The sequence below is a fragment of the Bufo gargarizans genome, chromosome 7 (assembly GCF_014858855.1).
Source record: "Bufo gargarizans isolate SCDJY-AF-19 chromosome 7, ASM1485885v1, whole genome shotgun sequence".
NCBI lineage: Eukaryota > Metazoa > Chordata > Amphibia > Anura > Bufonidae > Bufo > Bufo gargarizans.
This window is the reverse complement of record NC_058086.1, coordinates 36370741-36390050: the sequence shown is the minus strand read 5'-3', so window position 1 is coordinate 36390050 and position 19310 is coordinate 36370741.

Below are 19310 nucleotides of genomic sequence, written 5' to 3'. Positions count from 1 at the left end.
GTCACCTTGTTGTGGTGGATAACCACAAATTATTTGGATCATGATCATTTATTTATATAGTGAGTATAGTATTAGTTCATATATCCTGGGTTTGCAGAATGCTGTTGCCTTGTGTTTTTGTATTTTCAGCCACGGCGATGTGAACCTGCATACTATGATGTACAGACTAACTTTGTTTTTTGCCTCCACTTACATGTCCCTTTTTTCAAGGGCTTGTGCACAAGTGACGGAATTACTTCCGAACAGATTTTCAGGTGGAAAATCTTACAGAGGCAAGCGACAAAATGGAGAGTTTATGAAAAAATTTACTTGCGGTACAAACTTTTAGGTCCTCGGTCCTCAATTTATGCAGATTTTGCTGTGGATTGGCCATGGAAACCAGAAATCCTAAAAACAAAAACTATACTCAGCTCCCCCGGGGCTTCCATGGCTAACTTGCCTGGTCTTTTACCGGTCTCTGTACATCTAGCCTCTTGTTAAAAAGTATTGTCACATATGCCTGCTGCAGCCAATCAGAGGCTGCAGTGTTCACATGAGACGAAACTTCATTGCAGGAGGCTAGAGAAGGACCACAGCTATGTTGTTAGGTAAAAGCTTGGTGAGGTCAGTATAGTTTTTTATATATATATATATATATATATATATATTTTTTTTTTTTTTTAACAGTTTTCCACAGATGAAAACTGCAAGCATGATTCTCTGCAGATTTGTCGCAAAGAGTTCTTGCAAAACTTCCTGAAACAATTCGGCTACATGTGACCGTACCCTTAAGTGGTAAGAAGATCTTTGGGACCCCAAATGCACCAGCACCCAGAGGTGACTGTTACTTCTGAAGGCCCTCTGGCTCCGGGGCTCCTCATACACAATTAGTTTAATTTAAATGTTGCTAGGAGAGATGATCTGCATCTCCATAGACTTCAATACAAGCTGCATAAGGCTAGTTTCACACTAACGTTAAAATGTTCCAGTAGACTTTTCCGGCAGAGGAACAGCCTGTCAGAGTACATCACATCCAGCATAGCCAGATACTGCCTTCCCTGCCAGAGCCCATTGATTGTAAGCACTGTTTTTTGTCAGGCAAAATCGCGCCACTAATGCCGAAAAAAAGGCTGGATCCTCGCTGGATCCCATTATAGTCAATGGGAACTGGCGGTGCTACAATCATTTCTGGCTATGCCGGATATGATGAACTCCAGCAGGCAGTTCCTCTTGCTGAACCAACCTGCTGGAAAATTTTAACACTAGTGTGAAACTAGCCTAAGATCCTCCGATTGATGTCTGACCAAGGATGGCACTAGCGGTCTCCTAACTGGGTGTGACAGCCATTACTCAGAAGCAGAGGGAAGGGGCTGGAAAATATTAAAGGGATTGTCCCACAAAAAATATTCAACAGTTTTCAAACCAGAACCTGGATCTGAATTCTTTTGTAATTAAAAACTTTACATAGCCAATGAGTTATTCAATAAAATCTATATATATAGCGCCACCTGCTGTTTGTTAGTTTTTTTATTTCTTTGTCCTGCTCACTGAGATGGCCGCACATGCTCAGTTTCATCCTTCAACTGCCCCCTGAGCTGTGATAGGGAGAGCTAAGACACGCCCCCTGAGCTGTGATAGGGAGAGCTGAGACACACCCCCTAGGCTGCAGCAGAGAAGACACTGCCCTTGAACTGTCATCTTGATATAAATCTAGAAGAGCAATGATTGGGGAGATCTCTGGATCCATGTGAGGTACAGGGCTGGTTCTAGCTTTGTTTGAAAGATGTTGTCATGTACTATATGATGATCATTCTCATTGTTTACATTAGTCATGGAAGAACCCCTTTAAGTGCAGAGCCTTGGGCACTGCACATGAAGAGAACAAACCCCGGGCACTTGCAATCCTTGTGCCAGGAGGATTCAAAATTAGATTTCTCGGTCATGAAAGTAGTATGACTATTCACAGAGGTATGTGAGTATTGTTCTCCTCTGTCAGCAGTACTGAGGTGTCAAAACTGCTGATAGACTCCCTTTATAGGGGTTAAACTTATCACCTATGCTGAGAATAGGTAATACATGTGAGATTGTTGGGGGTCCATCAGTCTTCATTTTGAATGGGTTGTTTAAGCATGTGCAGTACCACTTCATCCAATGTCTTTAGGACTGCCAGAGATAGTGACAAAGACCAAGTGACCACCACTTATTTAAAAATGGGATATAAGACCCCCATTCTCAAGATCGGTGGGGGGCCGGGTGGTGGTACCCCCAAAATCGCATGGTTTGAGAGCCCCTTTAACGCTTTATGTAAATGCTCAGGTAAACCAAAGAAAATGTAGGCACATAAAGGGGAATACGTTGTGTGGAGTCACCTATTACAGGTGATGTCAGATTTTGTATTTTGCACCGAATCTAATAAGAGACTTTTCTCTCTTGTGTTTATCATTATGATTATGTTTAAACTACTGCAGTTCCTGTGCGACTGAAGGAGGCGACCAAAAAAACGTCTTTTTCTCTCCTCCAGACAAGAGAATACAGAACTCAGAATGATATTCCCTGCTGCGAGATTTTATTATATCGTTTGTTTTCAGCCCATATGGTTTCTTGCTTTAGATACTAGAAACTAATCCCGTCTGTGTCATGTTTCTTTGTGAATCTGTTCTTTGGAGGAGTCATACTTAGCATTAAGAGAAAAAAATATAAAGCTTCTCCTTTTGGGTCCCAAACACTCAGTGAGGATAGAAGATATCATGGGAATATAGAGAAGTAAAGTGAGTTATATGAGGATCTGTTCTTATCTCAGTGTCCTCCGTGTATTCAGTGACAGAAAGGAAATTGGTTAGATACATAGATGGATAAAGAGGTTGATTAGATAGATAAGAGATAGATAGATAGATAGATAGATAGATAGATAGATGATAGATAGATAGATAGATAGATAGATAGATAGATAGATAGATAGATCGATAGGAGATAGATAGGAGATAGATAGATGGATAGATAGATAGATAGATAGATAATAGATAAATACAATATGCAAAAAGAAACAGCAGATAGATGGATACTGTAGATAAATAGACAGAAGATAGATAAACAGAAAATAGATAGATAGAGAGATAATAGATAAACAGAAAAAAAAGATAGATGAACAGAAGATAAATAGTTAAAAGATGATGTGAGAGATACATTAGATAGAGAGTTAGATAAAAAGAAGATAGATAGATATCTCCAAAAAATGAGGCAGCACTCCAAAATGGTGTAAAAATGGTGACCCAATTTATTCCCAAAGCAATTTGGCATTGGGTCACCATTTTCACACCATTTTGGAGTGCTGCCTCATTTTTTGGAGATATTCATTAGTGGATGTGTATGCCTGTCGTCCCTGAGGATTTTGGTCTGATTGTGCTGCTGCTTCTTCTGTTGTATAGATAGATAGATAGATAGATAGATAGATAGATAATAGATAGATAGATAGATAGGTAGATAGATAGGTAGATAGATAGATAGATAGATAGATAATAGATAGATAGATAGGTAGATAGATAGATAGATAGATAGATAGATAATAGATGATAGATAGATAGATAGATAGATAATAGATAGATAGATAGGTAGATAGATAGGTAGATAGATAATAGATAGATAGATAGATAGATAGGTAGATAGATAGATAGGTAGATAGATAGATAGGTAGATAGATAATAGATATAAAATCTCACCAATTCCTCTAGGTATCACTCAGCAGGCAGGAGTCACCATTGCTCGTCTCAACTTTAGCTACAAAGCTGTTTGTCTTCTGTTGGAGATGGCACGCGTCACGTAGAATGGAAGGTAGGAAACCCGTTGAGGTTTATAAGTTCAGACCTTCTTTTTTTAATACTGCAATGCAGCCTCCATAACAGGGTTCCAGGCTGTCTCTTTAGGTTGTGAAAAATAAAAACAGATTTAGTTCTTCCATAAACACTTTTATATTCTGCAGCCTGACTTTTTCCCTCCTTGCGCCTCAGTGACTTATTAAGTAAAAAATATAGTCGGTTAAATGAAAAACCAGCATAAATCAGTGTGACAACAGATTTTAAGTTTGTTATAATAACTGTTGGCCCAAACTGCAAAAATCTGCATCCGAGCCGAGACACCACCCGGTGGGGGGAGCCTACCACGCTGCTCATTATGGTCTTATATTCTCACGAAAATAAAAAGTGCCTGAGAAGACCAAATCCTTAATGCAAAGTAATGAAACCATTGATCACTATTTATAGCCTCCAATTTCCAGCCCTGAAATCCCAAATAACAAAAAAAAAAGAGTGAACATTTTTGAAAACACTTCCCGAAAGCTTTTCAGGTCTCCCATTTGCTTCACGTTACATTCCCCACTAATGTGCTGGCAATGTCTTTGTCCAAAATTCCTAGGAAACAAACTTATCTTCTTTTTTATTTTATTTTGAAAGTAGTTGAATGGGTCGAAATCCAGAATAGATGATCTATTTCACTTCTGTTTGGAAGGAGGAACCTTGTCCAAAACTTTCTGCTACATGACCCAAATGGGAATTCCATCTTTAATCACGGCCTACAACAACTGCTTTTCTGATTTTGTTTAAAAGTGCTTCGGCCCTTACAAAAACCAGATCAGGTTTTTGTAAACCTACAGCAAATTAGAACGTTTGGCTTCAGCTCAGCTCAAAGCCGAATCATGGGTACTATGTAAATCATAGATTTAATGGCGTAGTAACCAAACACATCTGTTTCTGTTTTCTAGAAGTTAATAATATAACTAGGCGTACTTAAACACGACTATCGTTAACTGGCAAACCGAAGCAAAGAGAAGACGGCCATAAGTCACAAGGTGTTGTCGGCTTGAACCGACCACGCCGTTTGATGAACTGTTAGCCTCTCCAGTTAATGGAGCACCGTGAGACGGCCCTCTCCGTGTCTCTCGCTTGACCCCAAGTTGCCTCTTTTTCTAACTTGCAAAGTTTGCCTTAAACAAACAGCAGGAGGATTACAATCTTGAGCTCACACCTGCATTTTTCGCATTTTAATCTGGGGTTTTAGTACCTAATGCTTTAAAAATCCTAGAGGAAGAAATGTTGGAGATCTCCGGGAATCGAAATTGAGTTCTTCCATCCGGGCCGTTCACGTTTATTTATCTTAGTGTTTAAATTTTGACAAATATAGAAAAGAGCAATATGGAGAAAATAATCAGTCACATATGGCCTTAATGATGTGCATAAATCTGACGTAACATGAGGTACTGCAGAGCAGAACTGTATTTCAGCGTCGTTACGCAGTGCCCGAGGCCCTGTGCCAGATATTCTGTGTGTTGTTTGCCTTAAGCTAATGCAGTTACAAGCTCCACACAATCCGCTCCGAAGGAGCATGTGTTAGTTAATTAGTTGAACATTCGGATACCCATTGCTGTGCATTTAGAAAAGCAGAACGGTTTGCTTTGTGCGCCTTTACAAATTAGGATGGACCTTAGCAGAATGGGAAAAATAGAATGGGATGAAAGGCACATATCAAAGGTAGTACAGTAAAATATCTTTAGCTCGTCAACATATGTCAGGGAGAAGGTGGGAATAGACCAGTCTGAAGCCAGTTAGAACATGGGAATGATGAGAACAGCAGGTGAGAAACTTGTTGACCTTGAGGGAGACAGTGACCGCCATGGTGGCAGTGGTTAGATCAGCCTCTAGCCAATTCTATGATGACAGCAGCAGAAAGTGTGCTGATCTTTCTAACAGGACATACATAAGAACTGACATAGAGAATCTATCATAGGACATGTGCATGGGAAAGATGGCCGTTCGGTGGCATTAGAAGCTGTCAATAGAGCATCAAGCATGTTCTAGGGAATGAGCAGATTTTTATAGTTAATAAAGTAGTTTACCTCTCAGGAGACTGTAGACACAAATGATTAGCGGCCATCCCCACTCGTAAATCTTCACCCCCATTATGCTCCTTATTAGAATAAATACACCTTGATGCCAAGCTACACAATGAGGCTGTTCATCTCACTTGGACACAACAATAGGTCCCGGCAAGAGCTGGCAGTTATTTCTGGTTGCCCCTCCTCAGGCCTGATGTCAGCAGCAGCCGCCTTGCTGAATCTGACCACAATTCTTCTTCTCAACATGGCCAGCAGTGATGAGCTACCAGGAAAATAGTGCCTGCCGAGGACATCAGGTTGGCTGGTATATTTAAAGCAATTAATACTGATCTGGAATCTTGATGGACCCTGACCTTGACCATGTCCCTGGATATTGTTCCTGCTTTATTCTTAGGATTGTTCACCTAGTACCTGTTGCTCTACTCCTGATTCTGACCACTGACCATCTCCAGAGTATGTTCTCCTCATCTGGCATTCCGGCTGCCCATCTGAAGAAGATACTGCCACCAGCCAGTAAATATTCTAGTACCATGAGCTAAGAATCAAACTAGTAAAGAAAGCCTTAACTCCTAAGGGGGTTAAGGGTAAATAACAAGGAGATTCTTTAGATTTCTTCCGAAGTCTACTCAGTGCCAAACCAATTGTAGCTTAGAGAATCCACATCTCCGGTAACAAACAAAAAGGGACACAGCCCTCGCTTCATTCTGCAGATAATGATGGCCTATCCTAAGGATAGACCATCAATATGGATGTCCTGGTAAACACCTTTAATTGACCTTTTGCTTTGTTTTGCCCAGAAAATGCCTTTGATTCTTTAGTCAAATACCTTCTTAATACTGCTGAAATAAGAAAGGTTCCTCAAGAATTCCTCCATGTCTCTTCTATTACTGAATTCCTCATAAAATGCAAAATTGCTTTTGAAAAAAGCAGGTGGCAATAAGCTACTTTTAAAGAGGAGAACCGAAGAACCTGTTACTGAAGTGACAAAGGAAACTGCTAGATACAATCATGAAATATGGATGCTAAACACTTCTTCTGTAGGTGGCTACGTCGCCGTCTATCAACAAACAAAAAACCTCTGAGCTATTCTTTGATATATACTTAATTTCTGGAGGTATTATTTTGTCCCTTACTATGAAGGTTGCTGTATTTCTTTTTCTTCTTCTATGTATTTAACCTTATTTTTCCTGCGATTCACTCAGCAATGCATTAGTGGGGTGGAATTTTTGAAATGTCAGCATAATCACTTGTCAGATTTGAAAGCCACCTGTTACATCAATTGTTCTTTATAGAATATCTATTTTTTATATATGTTATAAAAAAAATTAACTTCTAGGAATCAAATAAATAAACAAGTAATATCTGAATATATATATAGCTCTTATATATATAAGAATGAGTTTTTGTCTGTCTGGACATCTGGACATCTGTCTGTCTGTTCTTTATGTGCGACTGGACCGATCTTCACCAAATTTGGCACACAGGTTCAACAGGTGCCCGGGAAGGTTTTAGACTGGGTCTCAGCTCTCTAGGACTTACTGTTCCTGAGATATTTCCAAAAAAAATAGAAGCCCCCAACTGATATGCACATGGTCACATGTCCTTTATCAGCCAATAGAAGCTCGCAGGCCCTTAGTCTCCACATACACACAGTTTTACTTCAGGTTTCCATAACAACCCAGCCATTTTTCTTCCCTGCTGTAAGTCAGCCTTAGACTAGGGCTACAGGACGACAAGCACAGCTCAGCAGACAGTATCACACAACAGACTTAGATACACAGCAGACAGTATCACACATGATAGGATTAGCTACACAGCTCAACAGACAGTATCACATGTGACAGGATTAGATACACAACTCAGCAGTCAGTGTCACACAGGATAGGATATGTAATACACAGCTCAGCAGACAGTATCACACAGGATAGGATTAGATACACAGCTAAGGCTCCTTTCACACCTGCGTTCAGGTGTCCGCTCGTGAGCTCCGTTTGAAGGGGCTCACGAGCGGCCCTGAACGCAGCCGTCTGGCCCTAATGCATTCTCAGTGGAGGCGGATCCACCGCCTGCCAGCGCTCAGCCTCCGCTCCACTCAGTGAGCGGACACCTGAATGCTGCAAGCAGCGTTCGGGTGTCCGCCTGGCCGTGAGGAGGCGAGTGGATCCGTTCCGACTTATAATGGAAGTCAATGGGGACGGATCCGCTTGAAGATGACACCATATGGCTCAATCTTCAAGCGGATCCTTCCCCTATTGACTTTCAATGTAAAGTCTGAACGGTTCCGCTCAGGCTACTTTCACACTTAGAAAATTTTTCTAAGTTATAATGCAGACGGATCCGTTCTGAACGGAGCCACCGTCTGCATTAATATGAGCGGATCCGTTCAGAACGCTAGTGTGAAAGTAGCCTAAGCAGGCAGTATCACACAACATAAGATTAGATACACAGCTCAGCAGACAGTATCACACAGGATAGGATTAGATACACAGCTCAGCAGACAGTATCACACAGGATAGGATTAGATACACAGCTCAGCAGACAGTATCACACAGGATAGGATTAGATACACAGCTCAGCAGACAGTATTACACAGGATAGGATTAGATACACGGCTCAGCAGACAGTATCACACAGGATAGGATTAGATACACAGCTCAGCAGACAGTATCACACAGGATAGGATTAGATACACGGCTCAGCAGACAGTATCACACAGGATAGGATTAGATACACAGCTCAGCAGACAGTATCACACAGGATAGGATTAGATACACAGCTCAGCAGACAGTATTACACAGGATAGGATTAGATACACAGCTCAGCAGACAGTGGGGCGGGGTGCTGTAGAGGTCACTGTTATGGGGGATACTATCGATATCTTTTTACGACACACGGAAACATGAAATAGATTAAATATACCCATGCAAAGCCGGGTCCTTCTGCTAGTCATATATATATATATATATATATATATATATATACTGTACACACACACACACATAATGAGTTAATATTTTTGGGAAGTGGGGGTAAATTCATAGAAGTGGCCATATACATTGGGGAAATATTGGCTGACCCAGTTCATTTTGTCAGGATTGTCTATCTTATATAAATAGAGTCTCCAGTCTCCAGCCAATAGCATTGAGTATTGAGTGGACATATGCTATTGGAAGGAGAAGGATCGTGAGTTTTGGGTTTCAGCATAAGCTTTTCTATTGTACCTGTGGGAGACAAGCCACTACCAGAGAATCTTAGACCTCTCTTCCCTTTGAGAAAACATGCACGAGTGGTATCAGGAGAGCGTTTTTTTACCTCCCCTTGGAGGGACATATAAACAGTTTGTCAATCACAGTCTGAGAGGTGGAGGGAGGCAGGTTGACCACAGTACTCATGAATGCACCAAACTCATGAGATTGTTGTATGCACCACTGTAAATTTGTGTTATCCTTTCAAAGCTCCTAGTACCCGAAGGAGCCAAACAGCACCAAAAGTCTTGTTCCCTTTTTGGCACTAGTATAGATAGTAACTGTAAAATACTGCCTTTTAAAGGGGTTGTGCTACTAATATAAATGTATCCCACCCAGATAATGCTGTTATATTACATTACCCAACATTTATCAAAATTGCCTTTTTTTAAAGTTACTAGCCCCCCGTTGCACCCTGTGGCAAATCAGGAATCTTGATGGACCCTGACATTGTCCTTGTCCATGTATATTACTTCTGCTTTATTCTTAGGGTGGTTTACCTGATACCTGTTGTTCTACTCCTGATTCTGACCCCTGACCAGAGTTTTTAAGATTTTTCACCTGCTTTTGGTTAAGTCTTGTATTGGAGCCTTGTACTGTAGGACACAGGACACTTCATTGGTAACAAAAAGATGTTGATGTCTTCATTGGTTGGTGTCACATGATATGCTGATGACACATCTGACTGCTCTAAGGTTTGATGGGACAGGAGTGACATGACAAACCAAGAAGTAGGATTCAAACATGGGGGTAAGAGAAAACTGCAACTGAAGTGAATGGGGGGGGGGGGAACAATCCAATTAGGGATGTGATCTACAGTAAATGATGAAAATACACTTTGGAGTGAAAACGAGTTTATGGCACTAACCCTTTAAGTTTTTATGGTCCATAGTGGTCTCCTGGATAGAAGCAGTTTTGCAATCTGCTGCACCTGATCGTGATGTTACAAAGTCTCTACAATCTTATGTTGAATCTCACCATCTAAAGATGAGATGTCCCAGGTGGGAGAGGGCCATCATAATGGTTTTCTAGAGAACTGAGTGGCATCCAGGTCGCCAGTGTTCCAGTGATGATTTGCTGACGGTTCACCGGAATCAGGCTGCCAAGCCAGACTGTGATATTGGCTGTAAGGATGGCCTTGATGATGCACCTGTAGAAGGATGGTAGAGAATCTTTTATGACCCACTGCTCCTCAGCTCCCTTTCTGTACTGCTTCCAGGAGATGTTTGTGCTAAATCTATAGAGCAGCAGGTGCATCATTGTAATTCATTATACAACCTATTAAAGACTCAGTTAAACAGCATGCATGTTACAAATACAAATGCTGAACATTTTAAAGCTGAGATTCCTGATTCTGAATAGCATTTTACCCTTTGCAACTAGATAAAAATCTGCTTAAAAGTTTGGGTAACTTTGCAGATGCTTTGCCTTTTAAAACATGCCTTGTACAAAAGCCACATCCCCAGCAGTATTCACAATTCAGCAGACCACTAAGCCTAAATCTCCAAGAATGCTCTGGTTGTTCAGTATCTGGTGACTTACCTGTGACCCTGTACAGTTTTACATAAAATTCCAGTAACAACCATCAGCATTATGAATGCTGCTCTGAAGCATAATACAGCTGTATCTCAAGATCAGATAAGCAATATAACATATATACAAACTTAATGTGCTTGTTATTCTTGATTCTATCAGTCTATACACTATAAAATCATGTTCAAGGGTCAACCCATTGAACCAGACTGGCCACCATGTGGCCCAGGAACCCCCGTAGATTTCAAAGGGCTCACGTAGCCCAATAGTACTCAACCCTATACCAAATGTGTCTATGAGACACTGCTGGGTTCTAGACATTTAGTCTTAGAAAGTAGTATATATGTGAGGCTTTTTGAAGTGGTGCCTCTAGGTTGGAGCTGGCAGGGCACGTTTCCTGGGTACTGGATGCCTGTGTGGGGAAGAGGGTGCCAATAAACCACTCTGTCTTGGCCAGGGTATTTACATACAAGGCTAGGAGGTGAACTGAATCTTTGCTCCACATTAAGGAAAGTTTAGCCGTAGCAAGTGCCCCTTGACAGTTATACAGCTAAATACTGCAACGGCTTCAATATGTTGTTCTGTACTGCGGTATTTGGTTCTGCTGGGGTGGTATTTTGTGCTTATGTTATTGCTGGCCCCGCTTATTTCTGTTGTTTCAGCCTATGTGTGTTGGCTCTGTCTATATGTGTTGCTCTTTCTTCTGTCAATCTGGACCCGCATACAAAATGGGGGCATGTTTTTGTGATGTATCCATGATTGAAATTCCTGAATGGCAGCAAGTAGTGATGATGAGCGAATAGCTGAAAATTCGATTCAGTTTCAATTTGACCCTATTGTAGTGTCCAATTCATTTCGGCCTCGAATAACTTCTACCAGAATCTAAAGGGCTTTAATTAATGTTGAGTGAACTTATATTTTAAATTCGGCATCCAAAGTTCAGGTTCGGGTTATCGAAGAATCCAGTTATGGATTCCGAATTCCGTAACGGTCCGGGGTAGCTGAATCCATAATGGGATTCTTCGATAACCTGAACCCGAACTTTAGACGCTGAACTTAAAACACAAGTTCACTCAACACTAGCTCCAATCTCCAAAATGACATTCTGGGTTGTCTCTCTCCCGCCACTTCAACCCCACAAAAATATATTCCCAAATGAAATCACGTGAAATTTTGATTCTATAGAATGCAAATTTTTGGGAAAACTTGGTTCTATAGAAGCAAGCTACTATCATGGCACCAAAAAGTTAGTCTACTTTCACACTAGCGTTTTGGCCTTCCGTTTGTGAGATCCGTTCAGGGCTATCACATGCAGTCCAAAACGGATCAGTTGTCATTCTGAATGGAAAAGGATCCGATCAGAATGCATCAGTCCGTCTGATGAAACTGAGCCAAACGAATCCATCCTGGCACACAATTTAAGTCAATGGGGACAGATCCGTTTTCTCTGACACAATCTGGCACAATAGAAAACGGATCTGTCATCTATTGACTTTCAATGGTGTTCAAGACGGATCCGTCTTGGCTATGTTAAAGATAATACAAACGGATCTGTTCTGAAAAGATGCAGACGGTTGTATTATCTGAACAGGTCCATCCATGACACAAAACGCGAGTGTAAAAGTAGCCTTAGCTGACCGCACCTGCTACAGTTGCCATTTGAAGTTCTAAAAGGCCAGCCAGTGAGGTCCATTCGGCAGTAATTGGTTCCTATGTACAATGGATCTTCCGTGGTATAAACGGTACATACAATGCGGAATGGAATCAGCTGAGAATCAGCTCCTCATACAGGAGCTGTAGGTAAGTACGGCTACTCAATGCCAACAAGAAAGAAGATGGTGCATTTTATCTGTTGGGCCTCTTTATGATTCCCAAAATCGCAGATGATATGAATTATAAACATAGCCAAGGAAATAATACCACAACGGTAAAAAAAAAAAAAAGACTATCCCGGGGGTTTTCTGAGATTTTTTAACTGATGACCTATCCTCTGGATTGGTCATTAGTATCTGAATGGTGGAGGTCCAACACCAATGTCCCCTGCCAATCATCTGTTTGAGAAGGCACTGGCACTCACAGGACTTCTTGCAGATAAGCCTAGGCCATGTGATGTCCCGTTCATCGGTCCCATGGCCTAGGTACAGCTCAGCCTCTCTGAAGTGACTGGAGCTGAGCTGTGATACCAAGTACAGCCGCTATACAATGTACGGCGCTGAGCTTGATGAGCCGAGAGAAGGCCGCGGCACAACTGTGAGCACCAGTGTCTTCTCAGACAGCTGATCGGTGGGGGTTCCGTGTGTCACAACACCAGCAATCAGATACTGATGGCCTATCCATAGGAAAGGTCACCAGTTGAAAAATCTTGGAAACCCCCTTTAAGGCTGAATAGAGCAATATATACAGTGCGGTATTAGCTGAAACAAATTTCAGTAAAATATTAGAATCCCTAAAATTATAATTTGCCTATAAAATGTTTGATGACTGATCTTAGAACAAAAAAGAAAAAATTTCTATGACTTCCCAATTAATAATTTAAGCATAACTACTGGTGAAATATTCTGAGCCCTGGCAGGTTAGATTGTATGAAAATCCAGCTATTGCTGACTTCAAACAGGAGTTAATTCTATGTTCTCCAACTGTACGATTTCTTTGTTACCTAAAATCCCCTGAATTCGCTAAATCCTCAGACATCCTGGGGGCCCATTGTGGTCAGCGGACCTCTGAGCTTTCCTGTGACCCATCACTCAGAGGGAATGAATAAAAATGAATTGTTGAGTATTTCAAGCTGACGGAGTAATGAAAAGGTCTTTTTAAGTATTATTTTCTGGGCTCGAGTACTTAAAAGCAGGTACGGGCCAGGCAGCTCGGTGAGACCTCCTGTATCTGTCTCTGCTCGCTAATTGTAATCCAACCGGTGTCACTTATCAGCAAATGAACTGGAATTGTTTGTTTTCCCGAGCACAACACCAACAAACCAGACAATTCATTCCAGCTATAATGTGTTTATGTGTTGCTATTCCCTAAGCCGAGATAAAGGCTAGGTTTAACATGTAGGCAGATCTCGGCAGGTCTTTTCACTCTCAGTTTTCAACCCCTGATCTCCTAGGATGAAAAAGCCCTGTCATCTGCAACAATGACAGCATTTAAAAGGGAAAAAGATATCCTTTATTATATATACCCTGTGATTGTCCATGACAGACAAAGACGTCCTATATCGACATGGAGGAGAAAGTTAGAAAGAGTCTCGCCTTAAGTTGAAGTGATGTCCCTGCAGAGATATAATAATCATACTGGATAACGCACACTGTACATAACCAAATGACAACTAAACATACAAATGTAGCAAACATTAACTCGACACTTAAAGAGGATCTGTCAGCAGTTTAATGCTGACCTATATGAGAACAGCATAAACTGATGACAGATACCCTGGGAAAACACTGGGACATTGGCTTGAATGGATTCAGGATTTTTGCTAAAACATGTATTGGACGGCTCCAGCGCATGTTGAGCGCTGGAGCTGGTCAATACTCAGCGTGCACCGGTGAGTCCTCCTATTCATGAGTTCTTGGCTCTGCAATAGGGATAAAGCTGTCAATCAGCGGTAGGGGCCTGGAAGAGCCGGGGGCTCATGAATATGAGAACTCACTGTGTATGAAACAGCTCCAGCCCCTGGTTTGCATTGGAGCCGCTCAATACAGATTTGAACTCAACAGCTTGGTCAGGTAACCGATCTCCACCTCACTGCCACTATCGTTTCAACACTTCGAAGCTGGTCTCCAAAGATAACATCAACTGGTTGTCCAGCCAATTAAAAAGTTTTTTCCCGGATTTTGATGTTGATGGACTATCCTCAGGATGGCTTATCTACAGTATATCTGGTTGGTGGTGGTCCGACTCCCAGGACTCCCGCCAAAAGGCTGCAGCACTCCAGTGAGCGGCTCGGTGTCCTCCGTCCATCGGTCATGTGGGTTAGGTGCACTTCAGTCGCATTCAGGTGAATGGGCCTGGGCTGCAATACCAAGCATGGCCACTACACAATGTAAAGCGCTGTGCTTGTTAAGCTGTGAGGAGGCCGCAGCGCTCACCTGAGAATCATGGCCTCTTCAAACAGATTATCGGCGGTGGTGCCGATCTGAGATTGATGACCTATCCTGAGGATAGAACATAAATATCAAAATCCTGGGTAACCCCTTTCACTTTTGATCCTTGTGGCTCTTGTTCCGATACTTTGCAGTCCTCCACCGGTCTCTACTTCCTCCTCCCTCTTGACACACAGGAAGTAACTGCTCAGCCGTCAGTGATTGGCTGATTGGTCATTTCCTGTATAGGGAGAGGGACCAAGCAGTAGAGACCAGCAGGGACCTGGGAAGCATCTGTAAGGCTACTTTCACACCAGTGTTTTTGCTGGATCCGTCATGGATCAGCAAAAACGCTTCCGTTCTGATAATACAACCGTCTGCATCCATTATGAACGGATCTGGTTGTATTATCTTTAAAATAGCCATGAGATCAGTCATAAACTCCATTGAAAGTCAATGGGGGACAGATCCGTTTTCCGAGAAAACAGATCTGTCCCCATTGACTTGCAGCGTTATTCTGTCCGTGATGGGGATGCCACCAAGTGGAACGGAATGCATTTTGGTGCATTCCGTTTCGTTCAGTTCAGTTTTGTCCCCATTGACAATGAATGGAGACAAAACGGAAGAGTTTTCCCTACTATTGAGATCCTATGACGGAACTCAATAGCGGAGAGAGGAAAAGTGTGAAAGTAGCCTAAGTTGAGTATGACTTTTGTTTTTTTCAATGCCATCTTGACATTTTTTAAAAACGACAAGCCAGAGAGCCCCTTTAAGGCTCCATACAACCTGAAGCTTATATGACGCTGTTCTTATGTTACCGCTTGGATCGGTCTATATCCAGTGCAAAGTTTTTTTTTAAAAAATCAGCTGAATCAACTCTTCGTATTAACAATTAGAATATAAGGTTGCTTAGCCACAGAGAAGTAATCAGAAGAAACAATCTCTTCGGTGCGGCTTCCATACACCTTCACTGAACAGGTTAACCCGCATTCAGTTTAGGAAGTTATAACAAATCTAGTTTTAGATTTCGACTGTATCTTAAAAGTCTTAATAATCCGGTTGATGACCTTTCTAAAGAATCAATGTGTTTCAGCACAATTAATATTCACTCTTCTAATTACTGTCTGTATTTTCATAGAAAGATTACTAGTTTCAAATTGATGTACAAAAGGTTATTCTCTGATGTACAATGATTAAAATGTTCTCCTACATCGCTAATGAATATCAGACATATTTCTTTGTGGAATAATATTTTTTTTTTGTCCTGATTTTTCCTTTGTGGTTTATTGAACAAATATATATCTGGTGCAGCGTTCGGGCTGAAGCGGAACAGACGCGTTTCGTATTTGCTTGCATAGCGCGCAGCTATGTATGTGATTGGGCAGAACATTGTCTTCACTCTACAAAAAGCTACCTGTCTATAAAATGGTAAAAAGAAGAGAGGGGGAGGGGATGCAGCTGCAGTCATGTCTGGCATAGCGTTGATCACAAATATTCTAATCGCAAATATCGACACTTCGAGAATTCGTGAAGATGTAGAATATAGTGATATATATTTGTAATCGCGAATATTCTAGATTTTTTTTTTCATCAGTAACCTCCCTTCTTGCTTGTGGACCAATGAGAAGGCTGCAATATCTTTGTCTGAGCTTAGCAACATCCCTAGCAACCAATAGGAAAGTTGCCTCCCCCTTACTATATAACAACCTCCCCCGCAGCCATTTTCTGCAGTTTTTTTGCAGTTCTGAGACTGAGAGCAGTGACATTGCTGTGCTCTCATCTTGATCTTATTCCTTATCCAATCACATTAGATAGTCAGGTAGCTCATATATATAATACAGAGAGTTAGTGTAGGTTAGATAGTGATATAGTGTAGCTGATAGGTTCCAGTGCAGGGTGTTAGGTAGTGTGATAGGAATTACTGTTTCTCTGCTGTCCATACTGTAGGAGGGTTCAAGGGATGTTCGTGGATGATAGATATGTGTCACGAGGTTCCTGGCCTCGGTGAAGTAAGAGCCAGTTTCATGTGTTAGCAGCAGTTGCTTTTTGACACGTTGCTATTTAGTATGGCTGATCCGGGACGGCTCTTACTGGGAGTAGTTAAAGTGCTGGGTGGGTGACTACTCCCCACGTTCCAGGCCGAGGTCTTGGTTTTGAGCTATAAAACACAGGAAGCACTGTCAGGTGGGGTGAATTACTCCTCTGTGACAGTGGAGCTCTGTCAGTCTCTGTGTTGAGACCTGGGAGTTTGGGCCTGGATTAAGGCCTGCTACCTTGTTGGTGTGAAAGCAGATGGATTCTGCTTTGTCCAAGGACTTCTTCGTTGCTGTATGGTGTGAACGAATACCAGAATCAGTTGACTGTTTTCCTTGAAATGGACTTTTTGTTTTGTCAAATTGCGGAACCCGCACGGACGCCATCTGTGTTTTGCGGACCGCAAAACACACCACAGTCGTGTGCATGAGGCCTTAAAGGGAACCTGTCACCTCTACTATGCTACCCTCACTGAGAGTTTCTAAATGTTCATTGTGTTACCCTAAACATATCAATTACACTTTTAATTTCATTTGCAGACAAATTCAATAAGTATTATGCATTTTTGTACTTCTCGCCTTTTATGCAAATTAACATAAAAGAGTCATATCTTACTTGTGTGACCAGAGAAGAGACATATTTTCAAGCTCTGACTCATCTCAGGTTAATTTGCATATTTATCAAATAGTTTTTTTTACACAATAAAAGCACACAGAGCTATGGGGACTGGATATTGTGGATGTGCTTTAGGCCTCTTTCACACTACAGTATGTTGAATTCAGTGTTTTGCGTTCCGTTTTTCACGGATCCGTTGTTCCGTTTTTTGCTTCCGTTGTGGTTCCGTTTCCGTTCCGTTGTTCCGTTCCGTTTTTCCGTATGCCATATACAGTATACAGTAATAACATAGAAAAAATTGGGCTGGGCATAACATTTTCAATAGATGGTTCCGCAAAAAACAGAACGGATACGGAAGACATACGGATGCATTTCCGTATGTGTTCCGTTTTTTTTTGCGGACCCATTGACTTTAATGGAGCCACGGACCGTGATTTGCGGCCAAATATAGGACATGTTCTATCTTTTCAACGGAACGGAAAAACGGAAATACGGAAACGGAATGCATACAGAACACATTCCGTTTTTTTGCGGAACCATTGAAATGAATGGTTCCGTATACGGACCGTATACGGAACGCAAAAATTGGACCGCAAAACGGAAAAAAAAAACCGGTAGTGTGAAAGAGGCCTAAGGCCTCATGCACATGGACGTTTTTTTTCACGGTCCGCAAAACGGGGTTCCGTTGGTCCGTGATCCGTGACCGTTTTTCCGTCCGTGGGTCTTCCTTGATTTTTGGAGGATCCACGGACATGAAAAAAAAGTCATTTTGGTGTCCGCCTGGCCTTGCGGAGCCAAACGGATCCGTCCTGAATTACAATGCAAGTCAATGGGGACGGATCCGTTTGATGTTGACACAATATGGTGCCATTTCAAACGGATCCGTCCCCATTGACTTTCAATGTAAAGTCTGGAGTTCTGTTATACCATCGGATTGGAGTTTTCTCCAATCCGATGGTATATTTTAACTTGTAGCGTCCCCATCACCATGGGAACGCCTCTATGTTAGAATATACTGTCGGATATGAGCTACATCGTGAAACTCATTTCCGACAGTATATTCTAACACAGAGGCGTTCCCATGGTGATGGAGACGCTTCAGGTTAGAATATACAAAAAAACTGTGTACATGACTGCCCCCTGCTGCCTGGCAGGTGCTGCCAGGCAGCAGGGGGCAGACCCCCCCCCTGTTTTTAACTCATTGGTGGCCAGTGGGCCCCCCCTCCCCTGTTGTTAACTCGTTGGTGGCCAGTGTGCGCACCCCCCTCCCTCTATTGTTTTAATACATTGGGGCCAGTGTGCGCGCGCCCCCCAACCCCCCCTCCCTCCCTCTCTTGTTTTAATACATTGGGGCCAGTGTGCGCGCGCCCCCCAACCCCCCCTCCCTCCCTCTATTGTTTTAATACATTGGGGCCAGTGTGCGCACCCCCCCACCCCCCTCCCTCCCCCCATTGTAATCATCATCGGTGGCAGCGGAGTAGAAGATTTTCATACTTACCTGGCTGCTGGCTGCTGCGATGTCTGCGTCCGGCCGGGAGCTCCTCCTACTGGTAAGTGACAGCAATGCGCCGCACAGACCTGTCACTTACCAGTAGGAGGAGCTCCCGGCCGGACGCAGACATCGCAGCAGCCAGCAGCCAGGTAAGTATGAAAATCTTCTACTCCGCTGCCACCGATGATGATTACAATAGAGGGAGGGAGGGGGGGGGGGGGGGTTGGGGGGGGTGCGCACACTGGCCCCAATGTATTAAAACAATAGAGGGAGGGAGGGGGGGTTGGGGGGGCGCGTGCACACTGGCCCCAATGTATTAAAACAATAGAGGGAGGGAGGGGGGGTTGGGGGGCGCGCGCACACTGGCCCCAATGTATTAAAACAATAGAGGGAGGGAGGGAGGGGGGTGCGCACACTGTGCCACCAACAGTTAACAACAGGGGAGG